Below are 26,333 nucleotides of genomic sequence, written 5' to 3' on the forward strand. Positions count from 1 at the left end.
CTTCAGAGACTCCCATAAGAGTAGACATTGACTCCCTTTGTTTTGTGCAGGCTGACAGAGTGAAATATTCATTTTCTACGTCTTTTATAACAGAGAATAAATACCCTAGCAAGACTCAAGGATATGCAGCAAAAAGGAAAGGCCAACATCCTTAAACCTTATCTGACTTCACAGATAATCACATGCCCCTGTGCCAGAGGCTAGTGAAAATTAAAATGGTCCTAACCTATGGTACAGATGAAATGGTTTCTCCTAAAAATTACTTATATATGTGAACTTTTCCCCCTCTGGCTTGCTCTCCTACTTCTCATCTGCATTCGCTGCTTCATTCTTTGAGTCCCAGAGCTCTTTAAAAACCACTGAAAAGGAAACACAAAGTTGTCCAAGTCACAAATTAGAAGAAAGTCCTGTATAGAGACTGCCTTGGGTAAAATTACACACACCTGCATGAGACCTGAAACTGGAAACCTGGGAGGAAAACACAAGAGGAAGCACTCCAGGTTTGGAGGAGTGCAGAGAGGATGAAAACCCAGGACAAGTGAGAAGTGTGGTGATGGACCAGTGCGCTGAAATTGTCTTTGCAGGTTCTCTGCGCATCCCTGGCAGAGTGTGGGTTTGGGGGTTACAGTGGCAAAGTGATAAATATATATATATATATATATATATAATTTTTTTTTTCCCACTCACAGAACAGGGCAAAATACCTTGCTAGAATTTGTGTTAAATCATTATCACAAGACTTTAATAGAGTAATGACAAACTCATAGCACTGAGATGTCCCTGTCAGCATTCAAATTCCCAGATATGGTCAAAACTCATTTTGCTTCTCTGTTATCTGGCTGTTTCCTAAATCCCCTTGAGAGAAGCTGTGACTTTTAGAATGATTTGGTGGATGGTAAAATAAATGGAATTTATAAATATGCCCTCTTTTCTAGGGATGTTCCCCATGCTGAGGAAATTAACAAAATGAATCTAAAATTGGGACTAGGTGTGATTACTAGCAAACATGAAGAAATCCAATGTATAGAGCAATCAAATGGTGGCATGTCCTGCAATCTGTTACTGATTTTGGCAGACTTTCATGTGTTTGCCCAAACTGGATTCATCCAGGGCACAAGCTAAAGTATATTTGCCAACCTCTTTGCTGCTAGGTGTTGTCATGCATCTGGGTGCTGGCCAATAAAATGTGGGTAGACATGACATTTGGCACTGCCATGCCTGCCCCATAAAACTTAGCTATCTCCTTCCATGTTTACTGGATGAATAAAGATGGCACTGTGGCAATATACTGGAGAAGGGGCAAGCCACAAGATGACAGGGTCTAGCACTCTAAATGGCCCCTATGTGTATGTCGCTTGAGTGGGAAGCTTTTATTAATCTACTTGGATTTAGGAGTTTGTTAGAACAGGATGCTTATATACCCTAGCAAGTCTGCATACTCTTAAGTTGAACTTTATAGCTTCCATTTTCTCATCTGTAAAAGAGTACTTCTATCTGCCTGTCCTCTTTACCACAGTTTGAGGAGCTATTAAACGAAAGAAATAGACAAAGTTTTGAAACACACAAAATGTGGTATGAGGCATTAATGCTTTGATATTTTACACCCTAGCAAATCACCTAAATTCTTTGTTTTTCAAGTTTTAAGTTGAACTCCACTGGAATTAAAACTTCTATTTTGCAGAACATACTATTAATAGTATCAAAAACAAATCTTAAAACGGGGGGGGGGAGTATTTGCAAATCACATATCTTCCAATAGACTCTTCAATGATCTTAAACAAGGGAATCACAGTATAATGAAAACTGATATAAAATTTCAGTAGACACTTTACCAAATAAGTTATACAGAAACCAACATTCGACAATGTCTTCAACATCATCAGACATTACAAAAATGCAAAATAAAACTGCAATCAGATATTCTAATACTTATTAGAATAATAGAAATTTTTTAAATGAAACTAATAAGTGCTGACATAGATTCAGAGCAGCATTTTACATGTTTTGTTTGTGCAATGATCTTTAATTTCATGCATCTGTGTCTACTTTGAGAAAACTAAAATCTATGTTCACACAAAGATCTGACAGTGGATATTGATATAGGCTGTGTTTCCTCAAAGAGTGGAAACAATCCAAATATACTTTAAAATGAGAATAGCTGAACCAACTATGCTATACTGTACAATGGAATATTACTCAGCAAAAAAGAAAAAACAGACCACTAAAATATGCAACATGTCTAAATGTGAAATGTCATATGAAAGAATTTAAACATAAAAGTCTGATTTTAACTATTCTAATTTATATGACATTCATGCAAAGAAAATATTACAGGTTCAGAAATAAAATCCATCATTGCCAGGGACTGTATTAGACGATGATTAGACCAGAAAGAAGCAGAGAGGAATTTGGGAGGGTTGCTCTATATCTTTTTTGCAATGTTGCCTATTATTACAATCTTTTTCAAAACTCACTGAGCTCTAAACAAATAAATGTGACATATATTAACTAATTATAAAAAAAAGTGGAGGCAATTAGTTTTGTTATTTTTTAACCTTTTTTTCTTTATATTATTATTTTTTTAATTTTTACAGACTGCATTTTGATTCATTGTACTCAAATGGGGTACAACTTTTCATTTCTATGGTTGTACACAATGTAGATTCACACCATTCGTGTAATCATACATGTACATAGGGTAATGATGTCTGTCTCATTCTACCATTTTTCATACCCCATCCCCTCCTCCTCTCATTTCTTTCTACATAATCTAAAGTTCCTCCATTCTTCTCTCACCCCCCCACCCCGGCATCCCCATTATATACCACTATCCACTTATCAGGGAAAACATCCAACCTTTGGCTTTTTGGGATTGGCTTATTTCACTTAGCATGATATTCTCCAGTTGCATACATTTATCTGTAAATGCATAATATTATTCTTCTTTATGACTGAATAATATTCCATTGTGTATATATACCACATTTTCTTTATCCATTCATCTGTTGAAGGGCATCTAGGTTGCTTCCACAATCTAGCTATTGTGAACTGAGCTGCTATAAACATTGATGTGGCAACGTTACTGTAGTATGCTGAATTTAGGTCCTTTGTGTATAAACAGAGGAGTGGAATAACTGGGTCAAAAGGTGGGTCTATTCCAAGTTTTCTGAGGATACTCCACACTGCTTTCCAGAGTGGCTGTACCAGTTTGCAACTCCACCAGCAATATAAAATTGTGCCTCTTCCCCCACATCCATAATTGTTTATGTTCTTGATAATAGCCATTCTAATTGGAGTAAGATGGAATCTTAGAGTTGTTTTAGCTCGCATTTCTCTAATTACTAGAGATGTTGAACACCTTTTCATATATTTATTAATCACCTGTATATCTTCTTCTGTAAAGTGTCTGTCTAGGTCCTTGGCCCATTTATTGATTGGGTACTTTGTATTTTTGGTGTAAAGGTTTGTAAGTTCTTTACAAATTCTGGAGATTAGTGCACTATCTGAAGTGAAAGACCTCTCCAATAAAAACTACAGAACACTAAAGAAAAAAATTGAAGAAAACCTTAGAAGATGGAAATAGCTCCCACGTTCTTGGATAGGCAGAATTAACATTGTCAAATGGCTATTCTACCAAAGGCGCTATACAGATTCAATGCAATTCAAATTAAAATCCCAATGACATTCCTCATAGAAATAGAGAAAGTAATCATGAACTTCATCTGGAAGAATAAGAGACCTTGAATAGCCAAAACATTCCTGAGCAGAAAAAGTGAAACAGGAGGTATCACAATACCAGACCTTAAACTATACTACAGAGCAATAGTAACAAAAATGGCATGGTATTGGCACCAAAATAGACGGGCAGACCAATGACACAGAGTAGAAGACACAAAGACAAAACCACATAAATACAGTCACCTCATACTAGACAAAGGAGCCAAAAACATACAATGGAGAAAAAAATAGCCTGTTCAACAAATGGTGTTGGCAAAACTGGAAATCCATATGCAGTAAAATGAAATTAAACCTCTATCTCTCACCCTGCACAAAACTCAACTCAAAATGGATCAAGGACCTAGGAATTGGACCAGAAACCCTACACCAAATAGAAGACAAAATAGGCCTGAATCTTCATCATGTTGTCTTAGGATCATACTTCCCTAACAAGACTCCCAACACACACGAAATCAAAGCAAGGATCAATAAATGGGATAGATTCAAACTAAAGAGCTTTTTCTCAGCAAAGGATACAATCAAGAATGTGAAGAGAGAGCCTACAGAGTGGGAGAAAAATCTTTTCCACACACACTTCAGTTAGTTTTGATTGTTTGGACAAATGATTATGTAGCACGATACTATTTCATTGTTCAAGAATTTTCAGTGCAGAAAGATACATCATTTATCCATATAGTCCATTATTAGGAATGAACATAGGAAGGGGGATTTGTGATGGTATCAGGGTAGAAGGTGCAAGGATGCCTAAACACTTCTATTTTTCTTAGCTAACTATGACCATGTCTTAAGACTAAGACTGTTTCACCATTTTCAATCATAACATTCATCACAAGCCTTGAAAATTCCTATACTAATAGGGAATTGATGATTATTCTAAATGAACATAGAAACAAGAAGAGGTATCTTTTATTCCCTTTGTGTCTGGATTAGAATAGATGGTCAAGACCATTTATGTCATGCCTTCTCCAGCTGGGATATTTTCTAACTCTGCTTTCATATGAAAGAATTGAGAAAAGAAGTCTAGAGAAAAAATTAAAATTTTGCTCAAGGTTTACAGGCATCTATGAATTCCATATTTGCCATGCATAAGAACAGAAAAGGAACGAGAATGCAACAGAGTTTGATAAATTACTTTGGCTGATTTATACATTTTCATAGTCAAACAAAAAGTAGAGAATGGGAAAAAGAGGGAATCCCTTAAATGATGAGATGAAAGCCAGTATGCCAGCATACATCTGACCATGATAGCTGTCCTCTTCTTGTGTTCATCAGCTAAGGTAGGGATTGAGTTTTAAGGAAAGTACTAGGTTGAAGAAGGGAGGTACCCTTGAGCTTTGTAAAAAGAAGTGTTCAGCCTGAGGAAAACACATGTTTTGAAGCAACAAAGTTCTCATTGAATTGTTTCCTTCGGACTATCTATCATCAATGGGAGCTATAGATAGATGATAGATAGAAGATGGATTTGTATGTATTACATTATTAAAGGGAATTTTATGAAGTGATATGCTGAGTGGGTGCACTTCCTATGCCTCTAGAGTCTGTTATTTGTTCCAGGGTTGATGATATATACAACATGAATGCATTCACATGTTCAGTTTTCCAGTTGTTTTTGGCCAATAGAAGTCTTGTTTCAGAGGTCTTAGTTCATAGATGGCCAGCTCCATTGCTCTAGACCTGAGGTAAGGGGAACATCATGACAGAAGAGTGTGGTGGAGGAAAGTGGCTGAGGACATAGCACCAGAAAGCAGAGAGAACACTCACCTAATATTCTGAATGATTTCTATTCCATTTTCCAGCACAGTGCCTCAGCCACAGCCCAAACCTCCTCTTTACAGAGCATTTGATTCCCAATATATCTGGGAGGTAGTAATCTCCACCTAGTCTTTATTTTATTTATTTATTTATTTTTTTGGTAAGCATAGTGATGCTGAGGTGGTGAATGAACTCAATAAATTCCTTCTAATAGTAGGGCTTTGTTGTATTTGATTTTGGTTTGGAGAAGGAGAAGGAAAGAAAGCAGATACTAGCACGATATCTGATAAGTAACAATCAATCTTTCCAGGGGTGAAAGTATCCAGAGTTATCTCTCTGGTACTCTTGCTGCCTCAGGACTCTGGAGTAGGCAGGAAAAATGTTCTCACCAATTGATATCGCCAAATAACCATCTAATCAAGATAAGCAGAAACACCCTAGACATGGGTTGATTAAGTGGAAACTTTGTGGTTTAAATGGAGGAAAGCAAAATATCTACCTATTTCCAAAAGTGTTTCCTTTGTTGACATCAAAGCAGTGTATTATGCTGTATCTAACACAAATCACAAAGGGGAGGTTGGCTCCATGTGTTTCTTTTTGAAATTCATAATTTACTTTTAGAAGTAGGCTATTCTCAGACTATTGAAGCTGAAGATTTTTTGTTTGTTTGTTTGTTTGTTTTGTTACTCGGGATTGAACCCAGGTCCTCGAACATGCCAAGCTGCATCCCCAACCCTCTATTTTTTGAATTTTGAGACAGGGTTTCTTGAAACTGCCTAGGTTGGCCTCTAACTTGCAATTCTCCTGTCTCAGCCTCTTGAGTAGCTAGGATTACAGGTATATACCACCATATCTGGCCTGAAGAATCTTAGAAGTTATCTATTTCTTATTTTTTCTTCCTTTTTGCATATCTGACTCATAATGAGACATCATCTGTTCAGTCAGTCCTCACTAGAATCCAGATCTGACTTCTTATCTAGAATTGTTTCCACCTCGCACATTTTCTACTATACTCTGATTAGTAATATTCCAAAAAGGAGAGATAAGAATAGTAGTTTTGCTTGGTGTGGTGGCCTTAGTGTATGTTCATATTTTAGCAAATCCTTATTTTTCTGCTGTCTTAGAAATTAACTTTCAAGTAATTTCTACAATTACAAACTTCAAACAGAAAAGATCCACAAATCTACCTTCTTCTGTTATCATAGTAGGGTTTTATTGCTGTTTTTATTTGCCTTTAGGTAGGTCATAGATGTTTCTTTTTCTCTCCTCCTGTCTTACACCTTAATGATTGACACATTTACTTTACCTGCCTGCCTGATTTGGTAACTCCGCTAACATCATTTTAAAGATTCTGTAGAGAAGTATTACAGAGACCAAAATCATAATTTGTTAATTCATTTAATTAAGCATTTTCTATGAACTGGTCTAATGCGAAAGAATCAAAGATAAAGAAACTCTTTTTTAAAAATAAATATACTGGGGTCACTGAAAGTCTGGCTCTTATACCCAGAAGACTGCTTTGATGCAAATTCCCATTCTCTTTAATTCTCAGGAATGGTACATTTCAGAGATACCATCGTACTAACATAATCACTAGATGGGTTTTCTTCCTTTTCTTCACATTCTCATGTCTCCGATTTTCCTCAGAATAGTCCTTCTACCTTTCCATGTCAGTTAAACAAAAGAATTGTTTCTCAGAATTGCTGCCTCAATCAAAATCCTCTGTCTTTTCTTTCAGGCCTCATCAGTCTTTGCCTGTCAGGCCCCATGGGGAGGAGCTGCCCTCCCCAGCCTGAACTTAGTACTTTTCTGCAGAAAATGGGCTGTCCTCCCCATCCAGTGCATTGCAGTATTCTGCAGAGATTTGCATTCAGTGACATCTCCTACAACCATCCTCTGCTTTGGCCCAGCTATATTTACAGGCAGTATCTGTATTCCTAGCCCAGAGACTTCCATGTGAAGGTCTTCTTCTCTAGGACATTGGCTAAGACACTTTACTCTGTACCTCTCCACTCTTAGAACTTCTCCCTCTGGTCCATGGTTCATTTGGGGCTCCTCAGCAATGAAATGGTGTTTCTCATATGCGCCACATCCCTTCATCCTCACAGTACTATTCTGAAAGAGAAATGAAAATTGGGAAGCTGGCACTTTTTAAAATTTTTTTGGTGTTTTGCTTATACTGATATAGTAAATAAAGAAAGTCTTGATTCTGACTTTTAATTTGGTTTGTTGTCTACTTTTATGACCTTAATGTCTCACCAATTATTTCAATGCTGTCCATATCAAAGAAGGTTGTAGAGAAATAAAGTTGATTCTTAAATCTGTGTATTCCCATCTCTTTCCACTTTCTCCGCCATAATATCATGGGAACAATTGAAGGCAGAGCATTCTTTTGATTCTTCTCTTTCATTTTGAGACTATGACTTCTGTTTAATAATCTTTACCACTTGTAAATTAATTGCATCCACTGGAAGCCAACTTCCAGTTGTACCTAGAATGGCATCTAAGTGCCTTCTTATGCACAATAATGCCCCAGATGTCTGACACTCACTTTTTCTTTAACTTTACCACCTGTCAGTCTCTATCTTATTCATTGCATTTTAGCAATATGGCTTATCTTCTTTCTTAAGCACATCAGCTCATCCATATATCAATGATTTTTGTATTTAATTTCTGCCTAGAATGTTTTCCCAAGATCTTAGCAATAGTAGCTCTTCTAGTGTCTGAGCTCAAATGCTACTTCTTTAAGGTGTTTCTTTACTGGTGTGTCTTTCATCCAGCCACTTTTCACTTCATTACCTTGCTTTCTTTTTATAGCAGTTATCACTACCTTAAAATACTTTGTTCATGTATTTACCTGTTTATTTATAAAATATAAGCTATTGTTTACCTCATATTTTCAGTATTTAGGACAGTATGTGTGTATTAGTCAGCTTTTTCACTGCTGTGACTAAAAGGCCTGACAAGAACAATTTTACCGGAGGAAAAGTTGAATTGAGTGCTCACAGTTTCAGAGGTCTCAGTCCATAGACAGCTGGCTCTATTTTCAGGGCTCAAGGTAAAGCTGAACATCATGGTAGAAGAATGTAGCAGAGGGAAGCAGCTCACATGATGAACAAGGAAACAGAAAAAGACAGACTGCACTCACCAGATTAACACCCCCAATATAAATGCCCAATGCCTACCTCCTCTAGCCAGACCCCATGTGCCTTCAGTTTCCAGTTAATCCCATCAGGGGATCAATTCACTTATTGGGTTAAGGCTCTCGTAACCCAACCATTTCTCCTCTAAACCATCACGCATTATCTTACACATGAGCTTTTGGGGGACACATCACATCCAAATCATAACAACCTGGTATATAACTAAATAATAAATCTCCTTTCTTATTCTTCTAGCTGACATCTACCTACTTCTGGGTCCCTCATTGTGTTTCTAAAGTTCTGAGGGTATGCCCAGGTCACATGAATGTCCTGTTTGTACCCTATTATATAGTTCCTCATATTTTTTCTGAAGTGTATTTCACCATTATTCCAGTTCAGTGAATGATTCTCAAAGCCATAATTTGTCATCATCTCAAATTTCTCATATCCTTCTCTCTTAGACCACAATTATCTATCTTTATATCATACTCCTAATTCTTTCTGAATTTTTCCTTGAAGCTCTTATTGACTTATGTAACCCTGAATCCTTTTTTATACTTCATGACAAATATCCTAAATTTCATTTTCTTTCTCATCTGCTTATGATCTAAATGACTAGCACATGACTAAACATTTCAATGAATTCTCATAAGCTTTTAAAAAATTCCTTTGTTATATGACTGTACATTGGACTTACTTTTGAAATATACTTGAACTTAGAACTAATATCAATATAATGTAATAGATGTTACAATGACAAAGTTCTTTTCCTCCTGTTCTGATCCAGGTTTGAAAGCAGAACAAGGATATCAACTTTTCTTTGTAATCCTTTGATTCACCCCAAGTCTAATATACTTTTTCTCATTCTTCAAAACAAGTTCTCCTCTTTCCTTAAACCTCCAGCTGTATCTTACCTACCTCAGACTAAACATAAGATCACATATTTTCTGTTGAGGATAAAAAGACAATGAAGTAGACATTGATTCTTTCAATTCTATACTCTACCTTCAAACTTAACCTACAGCATTTCCTGCCCTATTTTCTTCAAATCTTATCTCAGAGTATGAAGCCTACAAGTTATTTATTTTCAATACTTTGTGCATGTTCCAATTGCCATTCATTATATATTGACTGAATAAATGATGGGCAGTTTAGGTTTATTACCAGAAATAGGCAAATATTCTGAAGACAAATGCATACATGCTATAGATATATAGTCTAGAATAGAACAAATAAATAAATACATTTGAGATAATAAAATTAGTAGGAACATTTAATTCGCTGTTACCCTGGCTCATATATGGCTACCTGGTCTGATGCTATGGTGGTCTTGGGGTCAGAGAACATAATTTTCTAATCTTGACTTGTCACTAACCGTCCATGGCTCTCTATACTTTAAAAATTTCAGCTTCCAATGAGGGCCTTGCTAGCCTCTAATTTCCCTGGCTCTAAAAATGTGTCATTCTTAACTCCTTTGTCAGTGTGGCAAATTGACAGCTGATGTGAGGATTTTGTTATAAGACAAGTGAACCCAGTGATGGGAAAAGAATTTCGAAGTGGGATTCTGGGAAAAGAGAAAGCACCAAGGATGTACTGATGTTGAATCACTGAGTTTACTATATTTTTTGTCGAGGTCTGACCATAGTGGAAGACATGAAAATCTCATTCTTATTTCTTAGACAGAGGAGAGGTGGATTTAAATAGAAATGTATTTGAAAAGTTTTATACAGAATACAAAAGATATAATTTTACTTTTTTTATTTTGCTATTTTGGTAATGGGAGTTGAAACCAAGGGCACTATTACCACTGAGCTACATCCCCAATTCTTTTTATTTTTTATTTTGAGGCACAAGGTTCATACTTTTCCTTTTGAGGCCAGGAGAAAACATAAAATGGTTTTACACAATGACATAACATTTCCTTTTAGGAATCATAGCTATAGTTTGATGATGATAAATACAAGGAGACTACTGAATTTTCCAGTGTTCTACAGTGGACTGAGTAATAATGTAAAATTTATTCTGAGTGTGAATGCTCTTAATTTGTTCTATTTAATTACCTTGTAATTGTGGCCAAAAAAGATGAGGAAAGACCTAAAGATGAGTGAAGTCATTGTCCTGTCTTTCTCTGAGAGTGTTACTTGGTATTCTTACTCATACAGACTGAAAACCATGATTTTAATTATTACTTGAGAAACTTTTTAGTTTTTACATTTGTCACTTATTCTATACTGATGCTTTATATTAAGCCCAAGATAAACATGATAATGCAGAATGCTTAGTGCCTTGATGGGCAAAAAAGAGAGCATGTTGGGGGTATTGTCCTAAATTGGACTTGTTGGTTCAGACCATTTTGTGAGACTAAAAGGGTAAGCCCATTTTTATTTGGGATAGTGTGCTTTAGAGGGATAAAATTCTGCTTTGAGCATCTAGACACAAGAGTTGACACTTGCCTTTCCACAAAAAAAAAAAAAAAAAAAAAAAATGAGCAAGAATATTTCCACAGGGAGGAAAGGTATGTCTCATGAACATGGTAGCAACCTATTTACTGCAAAAGAAAAACATATTTGTGTGTTCCCTCGCCAATTATCATTTAGTCTGTGCCATTATTGGTTATTGAAAATGATTATTCCTTGGAAGTAAGGATAAGAAAAATGAGTGGTACTGCAATGGAAGCTAGGAAGATACTTAATAACTGAGAGCCATTTTCACTTGCACCTAGTTTAAATTTACTTAGTGACCACATAGTGTCTGGCAGTTTGCAAATGTCATAGTTCCTATTCTTCCAATGAAGATGATCATATTTGGACAGATAGGAAGCCAGATAGTTTCATATACTTACAAAATGCACTTAAAGTAAATGTTACTTGGATGGATCACAACTCTAGTCAACTTTGGATGACTAAAAGTGGTAAAAATCAAAATAGATACTGTTAAAAGGGGGGGAAAAAGCTATTCATCACCCTTTAACTTTCCTATAACATTAATGAAAGTGAAGTAACATTGATTTATCCATTGTTTATTTGAAGTAACTTTTGTGTCACCATGCTGAGGTATTCCTATCAAATATCCATGAGCCATGTACTTTAAGACATCTATAAAATTACCAAGTCCATCTCCTTCTTCCCCATGTTATGTGAAATACAAAATAAAGACAAAAACAATTTCCAGTTGCTTCTTTACCCTAGCAAACAAGAAAACCTATTTTCATACCTGAATATTCAGTTGTAATGTGTATAATTTTGTAGTCCTGCTGTAAAGCGTATTTTCCTTCTTTGTACAAAGACACAACAGATGCAATTAGAGGATATTATATTGTCATATGCATCAGAGGAATAGAGTTGGTATTAAATTTTTCACGTGGTACTCAAGCATCAAGACATCAAAAAAGGAAATGGCATTCCTCAGAACTCCTTTTCACCCTTCAACCTCAGGGACTCTTGTTATATCTAAGGATGGTATTTGCAAAAGTCAAGTGCAGAATGGGCTATAAATTGTCCAGGGAGCTGTGGAAAAGGAAGGGACTCTGATTATGTCTAAAGCAGCACCTTCTCAAGGACTGAGTAAAGTGCTGATTTTACTTGCTTTGTTGATTCCCCAGATACTGTTGATATGGGAAGGGGAGGTTTGATTGATGAGACAGCTCATTTAAGATTGCAGACAATTGTAGGTGATGGTGTTGAATAACAATGGCCAGAGAACAGCTCATGCACCATTACTTACAAATCTTGATTACAGACAAGACCCCTACAAATGACTCTGAGATTTGGAAGTACCACTGTCCATGTTTTATCAGCAACTTGGAGCAGCCTCTGTAGGGTCATCAACTGCCAGTCTTCATTGTATTAATATTCTGGGTTTCATATTTATTCAGATGAAAAAGTAATGAAACTTCAAAACAATGTAATCATATTACAATGCTACTAAACCTACCTTCTCAGACACCCCCCTGTGCTTTGGATAATGCTTTGTGTCATTCAACAAGACATGTTTTTTTTATGCTACATAAGATATTTTTAGAAAAGCCGGAGAGAAAAATAATGCCTGTGGAACTATTCTGATGGATGTTTCTCAAGCCCTACAATATACTCCTTGAATAGAGTTATCTTCTCTGTAAATGGAAAGAGATGCTTATTTGAAAGGAAATTAACTTGAGTTTTCCTCACATTGAACCTACACAGGTCCCAAAATATATTTTTAAATTTATTAAGCACCATTATGTCAGATATTTTTATAAATATTTAGTCATTTAACAAATATCTGTTAAATGCCACACATTTAACAATGAACTAATGATATAGCAATAACAAGGCAGAGAGTCTTCCTTTGTACATGGAATTTACCTTCTATTTGTGGGGTCTGCTGTTTCAGTCAGCTTTCTGTTACTGTGACAAAATACCTTAGAAAAACAACTAAAGTAAGGATTTATTTTGACTCAAGGTTTCAGGAATTTCATTCCATGGTAGGTTGGCACTGTGGGGAGGCAGAATGTCACCACATGGAACATAGAACAGAGCTGCTCACCTCATGGCAGTTGGAAAACAGAGAGAGTGAGGAAGGAACTAGTAGCATGCCCCTGTTCAAGAACATGCCCACACCGACCTGTTTCCTCCACCTAGGTCCCACCTCCTAAAGTTTCCATGAACTCCCAATAATGTCATCAAATTATGAATCCACCAGTGGATTAATGCACTGATGAGTTTAGAGCCCTCATGATCCGTACATTTTTCCAAAATCCCCACCTCCAAAAATTCCTGCATTGGGGACCAAGCTTTCAGTGCATAAACCTCTGGGACATCTTCCAGATGCAAACCTTAACAGCCACAAATATAACACATAAACAAAAAAAGACAAATACACATTGTAATACTAACTATCATGGAACCAAACATTTATTGAACTTTGTCACATGCAAAAAAATGTACTTGGTACTGTCAAACACAGAAATAAACAACCAAGTTCTTGTCCTCAGGTAGCTTACAGTACAAGAAAACACAAATCATCACTTTGTTCATGTTAAAGTATTATGCATATGATTAGTTTTATGGCTTTAAGTTAAGTTCTTGCTGTCTGAGTTTATATGCAGTATTTCTACAACAATAAGTAAAGGGAAACCAGAAGATGGAAGTGGGGTGCAGTATCTTTCTTCAATAGATGAAGTGTTCAAAGAAAGTATAAGTTAGATAGATAGATAAATATATAAATAGATGAAAGAAAGAAAGAAAGAAAGAGAAAGAAAGAAAGAAAGAGAAAGAAAGAAAGAAAGAAAGAAAGAAAGAAAGAAAGAAAGAAAGAAAGAAAGAAAGAAAGAAAGAAAGAAAGAAAGAAAGAAAGAAAGAAAGAAAGACTATTGAAGAGAAGAAGATAATTACTCTCTGGGAGGACATGGCAGGCAATATATTCACTTAAGGATACATTTTGTAGAGGATAATCAGGTTATTTGTGAATGCTTTAACTTCCTCTGTTAAATATTGGATCTTTTCTTAAAGAATGTACTTTCTTCATATAGGCACCACCTATTAAATTTTCCATCACCTTCCAATAATACCATCAAATTATAGGAGTTGGGTAGGATACTTGAATAGGATATCAAAGACATGAAGTCTCTGAGAGGTGTAGGAGAGAATAATAAAAGTCAAAACTTTTTTTATAGTGCTGAAGATCAAATTGGCCTTTCCCATGTTAGTCAAGCACTCTACCAACTGAGCTATATATATATATTTTTTTCAAGCTTGAAAGTTGAAGATTTAAGGTAATTGAGAGCTTTGAGTACTATGTATTCATAGGGACATTAAAAGACCTGATTTGTTGATTTATATTTACCAATCTTAAGCATCCTAGAGGCTGAAAAAAGTGAAAAGTTGGGATAATGAGGGAAAGAGATAGTGGGAATACTGAGACTAAAGTAATTAAAGATGTTGATGAGCGTATTATTGAGGTAATAACCAGGGATTCTAGGCTAGTTAGGGAGATGAGTGAACCAAAAGATGGCTGATTATCTGAAAGAAAATGGAACCCTTGTGTGACCGTACCCTCTCTGAAGTTAAAGAGTAGTTATAGATGGAATGAGTACATAAAGAACATGATGGACATGAGTCTGAGATCAGAGATTGGGGTATTTGCATAAAACGTTTTTGATTTGAAATAATTCTTATTTCTGGTTGATGGTGAGGGTTAGGAGAAAGAAAATCTATAACTTGAGTGGTGCTCATGGAAAGTCTTTAGGTTTGAATAAATTACTGCCCAAGCCAGGTAGGGTAAGGGCCTCAGAAGAAATAAAGAAAAGGCATCATGACATTCTGAAAGGAGACATTGGGCCAAGAGGATGTCCTGTTGCTGCCCCTGACAGCTGCAACCACAATGGCTCTTCCTTAGTTACTCCTACCCCTAGCAACAGCTGACCCCAAAATCTACCCTTAAATGAAGGGCAACTTCTTCTGACAGATGCGCAAACCTTAAGGTTGGACCCATCCTCTTAATTATGTAAATAAGGGATTGAATTTACACATTCAATCTGATTGGCTCATTAAACTCACAGCTTGAAGAGTTTAATTTGTCCAGACTAGCATCCCTCATTAACATAGTCCCCACCAATCACCTGTGTTGGGTCATTAGATATGCCTTTAAAAAACCCCAGGCAAAGAATAGCCAACAGCACCCTCCCATGGAACCCCTCCTGTACTATGGGAGCCTTTTTTCTCTGCTTTAAATAAATCTTACTTCTCTACCCTCTACTTGTCCTTGGGAATCATTCTTTGAATTGGCAAGACAAAGAACCCTCCTGTTATAGAATTAATTGATGTGTCTTAGGGGAGGGGGTGGTTACTGCTAAGACGCTAGCAAAGAGGAGGAAGATTATTGAACTCGTTGATTTTGAGCCATGGTTGGCAGAATTCTCAAATGACCCTCAGTGATACACACCCTTGTAGAATTTTCCACCTAAGGTATAGATGGGACCTATAACTTGCTTCTGACTTGCAGAATATACAAGTGATAGGATACCATTCCTATGACTTCATTGTGTTATATGGTATAGATGAAGGATTTTACATATGCAATTATTAGTTAATTAGTTTAAAGCTTAATAATGAGCTTATTTTGACTTGAGCCTAACCTTGCCACATGAGCCATTAAAAGAGGGTCTAAAGGTCAGAGATGGGTGGAGTCAGAGAAATGCTCCCTTATACCCTGTAAGGACACAAAAACCATGTTTTAAGTTTTCAATAGAAGGGATGGCTTTGAGGAACTAAAGGCCTATTTCTACAATATAAGGAATGAATTCTGCCAGCCACCACAAGAGTTTAGAAAAGGATTCCAGTCCACACCAAGACCCTATCCCTGACTGACACCTTGAGTGCAGATTTATGAGATCTTGAGCATAGGATGCAGTTAAACCATGCCCAGGTTCTTGACCCATGGACACTGTGAGTTGATATAAGCTGTTATGCAGCAATAGAGAACTAATTGAGTATATTAAATAGACCATTTTATGTTAACAGACTGAAGTTTTTTCACAAATCTTGTGTAAAATTCTAAGGAAACTTTTCCAATATTTCATTTTGGCATAAAACTTTTATTCACAGGAACAAATATAAGATGGTTTCTAAATTAAGACTGTAGATTAGAACATGAGAAGCAAGCTGTGCAGTAGATAGATATAGAACAATTGGATGGAACTCAGTCATAGTTCTCATTACTCCTACTCCTCCTTAGTCAACTTGTCTGTGTGGAGCAGAAACAAAAGGAACAGGTGCATCCAGCTGGAGGAACTGAATCTGCTGACGATCAACGCTTCAGGAAAGAAAGCTTGGCTAAGAGAGTAAAAGATGTGAGGTTTGTTGAAGAAGCTGAGATGAAGAATGGAAAAAGAGAAGGGAGACAGGGACACGGGAAAGGGCGGAGAAATTCAGCTCAGAGGCTGCTTTGATAGACACACATAATTTCATGATGGCTTCAGGCAAGCACATTCTTCCCTAAAATAAGTTATCTTCCCAGCCAGTGTGGGAGAGGTTGCCTTACTAGCCAGCAGTGACAGTGAAGGTTCTTTTGCATTGTGAATTTTGTCCCTTCAGGGTAATCTCTGGATATGCCAGGACACCAAATAGGTCTGTATATAAACATCTATTTTCTTTGATTTTATCATTATAAATAATCAAGAAAAGTCTTAATATCTATTTTCCACACAAAAATTAATAGCCATGAAGGAAGAAAACATTAACTATTGAAAGAAGTATAAGAACATTTAATAACATATTAATTCATATCAATTTTACTCACAATACACAGTATTTCAGTTTTCTTCTAAAAACTCACTTTGGAACCAGAATGCAAAATATTTTGAAATTACTAAGTGCCTCAGACTAAATTAGGAATCATAATTTGGGACATGGTTAAACATTTGTTAAACATACCACAGAGCACTTTAAAGTGTGTGGTGATTTGGTAAGCTATAGGAATATAGTGGTGTCTTTGATTCATTATTTAAAGACTCATACTTGAGCTCCTGATATACAGTGGGTGGTTTTTAATGGTATCCATTTTTATTTTTCTGCTGTGGCTCATGATTACGGGAAGAGGAAAGATGGAGTTGCTCATTATTTGAAGAGATTAAAAAAGGTCTTTATTAGACTCAAAATAGTCTAGAGAGTCACTCAGAAAAAGCAGAAGAAATCAAGACAATTGCCAATATGAACTTTTCATCACTACATTTTGCTTGAGAATAATTTGTATATTAAAGACACTATTTTAAAATCATAGTCCATTCATTCATTCAACAAATGCTTTGTATATGTTTACACAGATAGATAATTTTTATTCAGAGTGATCTAGACACATCTTTTACTCAGAGATAAATCAATTCCTTCTCTTTCCATTTGTAAAAGCTATTTGACTAATTACATTATAATGGACTTGTCAAAGGACCTTTACCTGGGTGAGAATTCAATTATGTAGGGTAGTCAGAATTAATCACTAATACTTTTATAGTCTTTGTATCTATCTCTATGGCAAGAGCAGGCAGAAAGGAAATTTAGTGGACCAGTAAGTTAAAAATACTACTTTTGTCTGTCTGCAGTTTGTAAAATGCAGGAGTTTGGTGTTCAGATATGTATGATTTGGACTTAGCAAGGATAGGCGGAATTTCAAAAGATCATACTTTATAAAGATACAGGAGCTAATTTAAATACAGTATATTAAGTAGATGAAGAACTAGTAGGAAAAGAAAAATCCCTAATAGGATTAGGAAAAAAAAATTGCCATGGCTAATAAGGGAAAAGAAATAAGTGTCTGGGGAGAAATAGGAAGTCTGAAATAAGACCAAACATTAATTGTGGAAATGATCCAGTGATTGTTGTTCTACTTCTGAGATCAGTGATATTCATAGAACAACAGAGAAAAATATATCTTTAACACCATTAGTGGCATTTTCCTTTATAAAATTTATAAAATTTCAGACCAGAGAACACATCTCCCTTGTTCTATATCTAAATATAAATATATATGCATATATATGCATGTGTGTATATATAGTGCTATCTTCAAGTACAACTTCTCAATCTAACTTTAGAATAGTTTTTCACTAAAAAGAAAATGACTTTTAAAGAACAATATAGCTCCCATCTTCTTCAGAATAAAGGAATTCAAATCCCCTTAGACTTTTCTACAAACTGCTATTTTCCCTACTTTTTAATCATCTCTCTTGTTTTCCTCTCTGGACTACATTCAATTTTCAGACATCTCTTTCAACACACTGAAATTAAAATGATAAAATGTTCTGTTAAGGTCCTGGCCAGTTTTGAATAGCATCTATGTTTCTATGTCTTATTAACACTTCAGAGTTATTGACAGTGAGTCCCTTCATGCTCAAGTATAGCCTGACTGAGCCCTCTTAAAACCAGAATAGTGCAAGTGAGAACACTGTATCTGTGCTTGCTGACCAAAGGAAGCTGCTGTGGGTTCTTAGAATGTTTCTGGCTCTGTCTAGACATTTCCAATATAGTTAGCACATAAGTAAAGCACTTTAAGCAGTGTTTATTTATAGGATCTTCTTCAGTAAAGTGACATGAGTCTTCCAAATGTTCAAATCACTACATGATGAACTGCACATTAGATGATCTTATAACACTTCTGATATTAACTCCAAAGAATCAATTTAAACACATGTGTCTCCTTTCTACAAACTGTGGATAAATCAAATAATGATTGGTTGACTTCACAGGATTTGGAGCTGATCTACAATGTGATTCTGTGTCTTGTAGATATAGTCATCAGCTGGAAATTTCTAAGGCTAAGTAATTAAGCTGCACAGAACTACAGCAGTCATAGCCTAAAGGAGAAAAGGATCCCAATTTAAGAGCCCATTCACATTAATTTTTATTTATCCCTAATGGTCATCTGCATGCATTCCATATTGCCATATTTAAAAAAAAAAAAAAGTTGTTTATATTCCTTTAAGATGTTCTGACAGAAAATGAAAATAATCCTTGATTTAAATATTGCACAAGTATTAAGTGTTTTCAAAGGGTGATTACAGATGGGATTTGTATCTAAGCCATTTTCCCCAAACAAGTTCTCAGCTGCAGGCCACTTAAGTGCAGTTAATTCATTAGAACACGAAGAACTTGAGTTAAATACATTAGTGATGAACTGTTGTTCATTTGTAATAAGGCTGACTCATGCTGGTAATTTCTTGCATAGATTTATTATTCAACTTGCATTCCACAGTCCTGACTGAAGGAGAAGAAAACAATGAGAAATTTAGTTTTTCCTTTGGTCTCTGGTTTTGAGAATATTCTTTCTGTGTCACTGGCCTAATTCAAGCATCCCAGTGTTAACAATTCAGAGACAGGTCACAGAACAGGCTCAGTACCTTTGTATGATACCAGACCACCCAGGGAAGTCTGAAGACCAAGGAGATTTATGAAACAACATTAGAGGATGAGTGGGGTTATGCGCAAAGTCTCCAACTCATCACCTCTACATCTTAAAATTGTGTCTTTGCAACAAAGCAAAGCTCTCCTTAGAGCCAACGATTCTCCACTGGTCCCTTATTCCCTGAGCGAATGAATTAATTTGGCAGTTGCTATTCATCTCCCTAGACCATCCTTGTGCTCTAATTACCAGTTTTCTCCTTCCCAGTTTGGAATAAAATAATTCTATCACTTCCTATATTTAATCAAAGTAGGTGTCAGCATCTGATTGCCTGTAACAAATGTTCCCATTTGTCCTACTTAACATCCCCTGACACTTGCCTTCTGTCCTACTCAATAGACTCAGTCTCTTCTGTTCATTACTTAGAAATTTAGTATTTCCAAGATGAGGCCTCCAACACTCATTGTTCCTTCCTAGGTCTTCTGCTTACAAACCTCAAGTCATAAATAATAGACCCAGTGGAAATCTCTTTGTAGAAACCTCATGGTTGTTCAGAACATACTAGTTAAATGAAAAAGCTCTTTCATCTTTGTTCTTCAGAAAGTACTGGTTTAGTAGATGGATCTTTGGAGACAAATCATGCTTGGGTTCAATGCCAGTTCTAAAAATCATTAGCTGTGTGACCTTTGGCAAGATCAAGGTCATTTTGAGCTTTAATTTATTTTTAAATGGAGTTATAAATCTCAAAGTATTTTTCAGCTTGGTGAATAAGACTCAAGTCAGTGTAAAGATTGGAAATGATATCTGTTAAAAACAAAGCCTCACTGAATACATGGCAGCCACATTGCTATATACTCCCCACTTATGATGGCTCAACTTATGGTTCTTTTTAATTCAGTACTGAGAGAGTGATATGCATTTACTATAAACTATTGAATTTTGATCTTTTCCCACACTAGTGGTATACAGTTTTATACTCTCATAGATGATGTCCAAAACTATAGGCTGATGTAAATGTTCTGAACATGTTTAAGGTAGGCTAGGATGGGCTATTGTTCATTAAACTAAGTGCATTTCAACAATGATATTTTCACTTTACAATGAATGTATCGGATCCTGTATATTAGGACATAGAGAGGGAAATTTGGCCACAGAGGGTTGTGTTTGTAGCTGTTATTGCTGTTTTATTTATTTGTTGGCTGGTTGTTTTGATACTGGGAATTGAACTCAGGGACACGATTACTGAGCTTCACACCCAGCCCTTTTTACTTTGGGACAGTGTCCCATCAAGATGGCTCAGGCTGACCTTGAACTTGTTATCTTTCTGCTTCAACCTCCTTGAGTGACTGGGAGTATAGGCATGCACCACCATATCCAGTGATGGGTCATTTTAATGAGAACTCAGGGTAGCACTTGGGAAGACCAATTATAGATATAAAGGAGTTGGCTAGCCCTAAGAAAAATGTGAGATATCTGTGCTTGATTCATGTCATCCAAAATAATCAAACACTCAGGTTATCTCTGGTGATAGGAGTTAGTATAAAGCAACATGGGAAGGGAGGAAGGAGGAAAATCAGTCTCATCTATTGTGCTAGAAAGCCTTATGGAAAATTGGAACTCTGAGACACTCTAAAACCCCATCCCCACACAGAGCTCTCTCTGTCTCTCTCCTGACACTGTTCCCAGCTCCACTTTTACTCTGCAGTTGCCAAATGCTCTGCAGAATATTCCTTTATTCTACTGACTCTTTTTCTGAATCTGTGCCTTTATTTGGCACTCTATCATCTATCTTTCTCTGTGTCTCAGAATTAACTGATAAAATTAGATCCCGTCTTAGAAAGTTTAGTCACAGTACAGTATTGACCATTCCTATGGTATAGTCTTCTCCTGCCAAGCTTCTCACAGATGTCTATGCAGCCCCTCTGGGTGATTGTTCATAGCTAAATTTTAGCCTCTAACATAATGTTTGATGGTCAATCTGGCAAAGTCAGAGGGCACAAAGTGAGGCAACATGTGTCAGGAATCACTTTCGATCATTTGGCCTGGGAGAGTCAAAGGATTGATGCTGTGCTCATTTTGCTTAGAGATTGTGTCAACAATATCTGTGACACTCTGGATACCCATTGGCCTACTGATCCCTTCAGGACAGTTTCTAATGAGGAAGGATATTTTATTATGAATAACTTTATACCAATGCTAAATCTTACCTACCTTATAGATAAATCATCTAGCAATATATTTTAGACCATATCACCACTTGTTTACTAAGTTCTCAAACTTTAAGCCTATCTTAACTATCATAGCTGTATTCTTATATACATATTAAGCTTATAGGTAAGATGGATTGCTCCAAAGGAGGCACATCCAGTACCTAATCTGGGCAGTCAGAAGGAAGAGAAGAGGTTAAAAATGTGTTGTCTCTCACATTGTGTTTGAGCCTTGCCCTTTAGGAACAAACTATCACCATCCTAAAAAAAGAAGGTGTTGAAACATAGAGTGGGCAAAGAAAATAATGACATTCTTAGAGACCTGGTTAGAAAATAAAAATGTAAAAATATTCTTTCTCTTGACCATGATGTCAGACTGTAGCATGGGTGAGGAGGAGGATGCTTTTTCCAGCTCAGCACAATAAGAACTGATGCATAGAGAATATCACTATGAGTATAGCATAGAGGATGTCAGAGGATAAGTCTTCCCATGAACAGAAGAAAACCAGATGGAAGCATGATGGACAATTCTGCCCCATTTTCCTGCCACTTGAACCATAAAGGGGAATTTAGGGGGCCAGGGTTCCAGTGATTGACTTGGATGTGATGAGCTTTGGTTATTGGTTATCAACTGTTATGCAATAATTTGCCCCAAAACATTGTGGCATAACTTAGCAAATATTTATTTATGTATTATTTATTTTTAAATTTTTTACAGACTACATTTTCATTCATTGTACAAAAGTGCCAAATGCTCTGCAGAATATTCTTTTATTCTATTGACACTTTTTCTGAATCTGTGCCTTTATTTGGCACTCTATCATCTATCTTTCTGTGTCTCAGAATTAACTGATAAAATTAGATCCTGTCTTAGAAAGTTTAGTCACTGTACAGTATTGACCATTCCTATGGTATAGTCTTCTCCTGCCAAGCTTCTCACAGATGTCTATGCAGCCTCTCTGGGTGATTGTTCATAGGTAAATTTTAGCCTCTAACATAATGTTTGATAGTCAAACATTATGGTTTCCGTGATTGTACACAATGTAGATTTATACCTTCGTGTAATCATACATGTACATAGGGTAATGATGTCTGTCTCATTCCACCATTTTGCATACCCCCTCTCTCATTTCCTTTTACATAATCCAAAGGTCCTCCATTCTTCTCTCACTCCCCACATACCCCACCCCCATTATATATCATTCTCCACTTATCAGGGAAAACATTTGGCCTTTGGATTTTTTGGTATTGGCTTATGTCACTTAGCATGATATTCTCCAGTTCCATCCATTTATTGGCAAATGCCATAATATTCTTTATGGTTGAATAATATTCCATTGTGTATATATACCATATTTTCTTTATCCATTCATCTGTTGAAGGGCATCTAGGTTGCTTCCACAATCTAGCTGTTGTGAACTGAGCTGCTATAAACATTGATGTGACTGTGTAACTGTAGTTTGCTGATTCTAAGTCCTTTGGATATAAACCGAGGAGTGGGATAACTAGGTCAAAAGGTGGGTCCATTCCAAGGTTTCTGGGGATTCTCCACACTGCTTTCCAGAGTGGCTGCACCAATTTGCAACTCCACCAGCAATGTAAAAGTGTGCGTTTTTCCCCACGTACACGCCAACATCTGTTATTGTTTGTGTTCTTGATAATAGCCATTCTAATTGGAGTAAGATGAAATCTTAGAGTTGTTTTAATTTGCATCCCTCTAATTACTAGAGATGTTGAACACTTTTTCATATATTTTTTAATTGCCTGTGTGTCATCTTCTGTAAAGTGTCTGTCCAGTTCCTTGGCCATTTATTGATTGGGTTCTTTGTATTTTTGGTGTAAAGTTTTGTAAGTTCTTTATAAATTTTGGAGATAAGTGTTCTATCTGAAGTGCGGGTGGAAAAGATTTTCTCCCACTCTGTAGGGTCTCTCTTCACATTCTTGATTGTATCCTTTGCTGAGAAAAAGCTTTTTAGTTTGAGTCCATCCCACTTATTGATACTTGCTTTGATTTCTTGTGCTTTGGGAGTCTTGATGAGGAAGTCTGATCTTAAGCCAACATGCTGAAGATTTGGGCCTAATTTGTCTTCTATTAGGTGCAGGGTCTCTGGTCTAATTCCTAAGTCCTTGATCCATTCTGAATTGAGTTTTGTGCAGGGTGAGAGATAGAGGTTTAATTTCATTTTACTGCATATGAATTTCCAGTTTTGCCAGCACCATTTGTTGAAGAGGCTGTCTTTTCTCCATTTTATATTTTTGGCTCCTTGGTCTAGTATGAAGTGACTGTATTCATGAGGTTTTGTCTCTGTGTCTTCTATTCTGTGCCATTGGTCTGCCTGTCTATTTTGGTGCCAGTACCATGCCATTTTTGTTACTATTGCTCTGTAGTATAGTTTAAGGTCTGGTATTGTGATACCTCCTGTTTCACTTTTCTCCTCAGGATTGTTTTTCCTATTTGAGGTCTCGTATTCTTCCAAATGATGTTCATGATTACTTTCTCTATTTCTATGAGGAATATCATTGGGATTTTAATTGGAATTGCACTGAATCTGTATAACACCTTTGGTGGAATGGCCATTTGACAATGTTCATTCTGCCTATCCAAGAACATGGGAGATCTTTCCATCTTTGAAGGTTTTCTTCAGTTTCTTTAATGTTCTGTAGTTTTCATTATAAAGGTCTTTCACCTCCTTTGTTAGATTAATTCCCAAGTATTTTATTTTTTTGAGGCTACTGTGAATGGAGTGGTTTTCCTAATTTGTCTTTCTGAGGATTCATCACTTATGAATAGAAATGCATTATATTTACGCATATTGATTTTATATCCTGCTACTTTGCTGAATTCATTTATTAGTTCTAGAAGCTTTCTAGTGGAGTTTTTTGGATCTTCTAAATATAGGATCATGTCATCAGCAAACTGAAACAGCTTTAGTTCTTTTCCTATTAGTATCCCTTTAATATCTTTGTCTAATTGCTCTGGCAAGTGTTTCAAGGATGATGTTGAATAGAAGTGGTGAAAGAGGGATCCCTGTGTTGTTCCATTTTTAGAGAGAATGCTTTCAGTTTTTTTCCATTAAGAATAATATTGGCTTTGGGCTTAGCAGAGATAGCCTTTACAAGGATGAGTTATGTTCCTTCTATTCCAATTTTTTCCAGTGTTTTAAGCATGAAGGGGTGCTGTATTTTATCAAATGCTTTCTCAGCCTCAGTTGAAATAATCATGTGATTCTTAACTTTAAGTCTGTCGATGTGGTGAATTACATTTATTGATTTCCGGATGTTGAACCAACCTTGCATCCCTGGGATAAACCCCAATTGATCATGTTGCACTATCTTTTTAATATATTTTTGTATGTGATTTGTCAGTATTTTGTTAAGGATTTTTGCATCTATGTTCATCAGAGATATTGGTCTAAAGTTTTCTTTCCTTGCTGTGTCTTCGTCTGGTTTTGGTATCAGAGTGGTACCAAAGAATGAATTTTGATCTCAGAATGAATTTGGAAGGGTTCCCTCCTTTTCTATTTCCTGAAATACTTTGAGGAGTATTGGTATTAGTTGTTGTTTAAGAATTCGGCTGAGAATCCATCTGGTCCTGGGCTTTTCATGGTTTGTAGGCTTTTGATGGCTTCTTCTATTTTGGTGCTTGAATTTGATCTGTTTAAATTGTATATGTCTTCCTGATTCAGTTTGGGAGGATCATATGTGTCTAAAAATTTGTCAATGTCTTCAATATTTTCTATTTTGTTGGAGTATAGATTTTCAAAATAACTTCTAATTATGTATTTCAGTGGTATCCGTCATCATCTTTCCTTTTTCATCACAAATTCTAGTTATTTGAGTTTTCTCTCTCCTTGTCTTAATTAGTGTGGCTATGGGCTTATCAATTTTGTTTGCTTTTTCAAAGAAACAACTTTTTGTTTTGTCAATTTTTTAAATTATTTCCTTTGTTTCAATTTCATTAATTTCAGCTCTGATTTTAAATATTTCCTGTCTTCTGTTTTTGGTGTTGATTTGTTCTTCTTTCTCTAGGGCTTCGTGATGTATTTTTAGTTCATTTAGTTGTTGACTTTTAATTTTTTTAGTGTATGAACTCGATGCAATGAACTTTCCTCTTAGTACTGCTTTTGTAGTGTCCCAGAGATTTTGATATGTTGTGCCATTGTTCTCATTTACCTCTGAGAATTTTTTTATTTCTTCCCTGATGTCTTCTGTTATCATTGCATCATTCAATAGCATATTATTTAGTCTCCAGGTGTATGAGTAGTTTTTGTTTGTTATTTTATAATTAATTTTTAATTGCATTCCATTATGGTCTGATAGGATACAACGTAGTATCTCTATTTTTTTGTATTTACTAATGACTTCTTTGTGGCATAGCATATGGTCTGTTTTGGAGAAGGAGCTATGAGCTGCTGAGAAGGAATTATATTTGCTTGATGATGGATGAAATACTCTGTAAATGTTCATTAAGTCTATATCATTGATTGTATTATTTAGTTCTATAGTTTCTTTGTTCAGATTTTGTTTGAAGGATCTGTCCAGTGTTGAGAGCAGTGTGTTTAAGTCCCCCACTATTATTGTGTTTTGGCCTATTTGTTTCTTAAAATTAAGAAGGGTTTGTTTG

The sequence above is a fragment of the Sciurus vulgaris genome (genome assembly GCF_902686455.1).
Source record: "Sciurus vulgaris genome assembly, chromosome: 5".
Classification (NCBI taxonomy): domain Eukaryota; kingdom Metazoa; phylum Chordata; class Mammalia; order Rodentia; family Sciuridae; genus Sciurus; species Sciurus vulgaris.